At 44.5% G+C, this 2,678-nt stretch overlaps 1 pseudogene; it reads left to right on the top strand.

The window, feature by feature from the left end:
• Positions 1-426: 426 nt before the first annotated feature.
• Positions 427-544, top strand: LOC126250383 (5S ribosomal RNA; annotated as a pseudogene).
• The last annotated feature ends 2,134 nt before the right edge of the window (positions 545-2,678 follow it).

Here is a 2,678-nt window from a genome sequence, read left to right on the forward strand (position 1 = left end):
TTCAGTCATGCTTGTAGACAGTTTTTAACATTTCACGAGTTTCTGTGCCAGTTTTTCTAGTTTGATGCAAAACTTTGCGGTCCTGAACTGTTCACAAGGCGCATTAAGAAAATGACAAGCACCAAAAACAATTGTCACTAAAAAACTAACTCAAGTGAACGAAACCTTCTATATACGCTCTAAGAGAAAAACAACGACCCACCACAAAGAAATTATCCTAATGGTCAGAAATCAGTAAATGTGAAGTACACATACAGACAAACAAATGATTACGATTTCAGAAAGATTGAATGATTTATTCAAGAGGAAGGACTTCTTAACTTGAGCGAGTCAATAATGCGTAGGTCCACTTCTGACCCTTATGCAAACTGTTAATCGACTTGACGTTGATTGATACATTTGTTGGATATCCATCTAAGGGATGTAGGTAATGGCCTTGCCGCAGTAGATACACCGGTTCCCGTCAGATCACCAAAGTTAAGCGCTGTCGGGCGTGGACGGCACTTGGATGGGTGACCATCTGGGCCGCCGTGCGCTGTTGCCATTTTTCGGGGTGCACTCAGCCTCGTGTTCCCGATTGAGGAGCTACTCGACCGAACAGTAGCTGCTCCGCTCAAAGAAAACCATCATAACGACCGGGACAGCGGTGTGCTGACCACACGCCCCTCCTATCCGCATCCTCATCTGAGGATGACACGACGGTCGGATGGTCCCGATGGGCCACCTGTGTCCTGAAGACGGAGCGTTGTTACATCTAATGGACGTCGTTCCAAATTATGTGCAACTGGCGCATTAGATCGTCAAAATCCCGAACTGGTTGGAGGGCACAGCCCACAATGCTCCAAACGTCCAACTTGGAGAGATTTGGAGACCTTGTTGGGCAAGGTAGGTTTTGGCAAGTATTAAGACAAGCAATAGGAACCCATGCCGTGTGCAGTTGGGCATTACCTTGGTGAAATGTAAGCCCAGGATGGCTTGCCATGAAAACTGGTGCACTGGTATCGTCGACCTACGGTTGTGTTGTGAGGGCAACCAAATAGGTACTGCTATGAAAACAATTAGCACCCCAGATTATCACTCTTGGTTGCCGGGCCGCATGGCGGGTGACAATCATGTTGGTAAATCACCACTGTCCAGGGGGTCTCCAGATATATCTTCGATAGTCATCGGGGTTCCATTCGAAGCGAGAATCATCACTGAAGAAAATTCTACTTCAGTCTATGAGATTCCAGGCCTAAGACGTGTCTGGAGAAACCCCAGACAGCGTTGGTATACCACCCTGACTCAGTGGGACTGGACGGAAGTTTTGTGATTCACTTACGTAACCCTTATAGTACATCGCTGTGACCTGTACTTTCTTCAAACTAATTGGCAGAGTTTTTTTGTTAGAGAGATCTATGTTATATTACGGTGTTGTCATGCAGCCGCAAATTTTATATAGAATCGGATAACAATTCCACCGGATGATCGAAATTTGTTCAGTTTTAGTGATTTCAGCTCCTACCCAACGTCGCTGGCACTGAGGTGCACATTACACGTCTTTGCATACTGCCTGAATTTAACTGAGGAAGTGGAGTCTAGATTTTCTGTTTTTGCCTTGGTACAATCAGTTGCAGATAATGTATCACCTGTGAGTGTGTGACACTAGCTTTGGTTTCAAAACTGTTCACTCACTCTGAAGTTGGCTGAATGACATACAGACGAAATATTAGAAGCAGAAGTGGCATATGGGGCTGGAAGCTCGAAATTTAGTGGAGCAGTCACTGTGCCGCGAGAAGATGTAAATGCACAAAATCAACAAAATTGTTGTTTCTCGAGTACAGAGTACCTAGCTGTCTCACGTATTAGCCGAGTTACACAGGACGAGTTACCTAACTTGTAAACCGAAATTATTTCCGATACCATTTAAGACACGATAATTTTGTTTTTGCCCAAATGAATGGTAAGCAAGCCCCCCGTAATAGACGTGCAATCTCTTGTAATAGAAATGTTAATTACAGAGGTATCGGTATGAACTTCATTATTTTTTAAATCGAGCTATAGTAATTTCTGATGCTATTATCTCAAACATTAACTTATCAATGTTAATGGTGGTGGTGCAAGTCCGTGGCTGTGGATCTTAGGCCCGCATCTCGTGGTCGTGCGGTAGCGTTCTCGCTTCCCACGCCCGGGTTCCCGGGTTCGATTCCCGGCGGGGTCAGGGATTTTCTCTGCCTCGTGATGGCTGGGTGTTGTGTGCTGTCCTTAGGTTAGTTAGGTTTAAGTAGTTCTAAGTTCTAGGGGACTTATGACCACAGCAGTTGAGTCCCATAGTGCTCAGAGCCATTTTTTGTGGATCTTAAACGGGAGGGAGATGAACGGAGCTTATTCAAAAGTCAATGAATAGTTTTGGAGGAACTCCAATGGTAGGACAGATTTCTCTGTTTTGAACATCAAACAGAATGCTGCCTCATGACGAAGTTCACGTTATACTACGGAACTGTCCATGCCGGCTGATGGATCGCACTATGTGGGCGATACTAATTATGATTCAAAATAGTGGACAGGATGAATATAAAATTGTATTTCCTCTCTGTTCCTTTAATATAGGCTACGTGGCAGTACAACAGTCCTTTCTATCCTCGATGGGTTTCCTTATTTGAACATGAAATCACGACATTACTCCTAAGGCAGCTGTA

The sequence above is a fragment of the Schistocerca nitens genome, chromosome 3 (assembly GCF_023898315.1).
Source record: "Schistocerca nitens isolate TAMUIC-IGC-003100 chromosome 3, iqSchNite1.1, whole genome shotgun sequence".
Lineage (NCBI taxonomy): Eukaryota > Metazoa > Arthropoda > Insecta > Orthoptera > Acrididae > Schistocerca > Schistocerca nitens.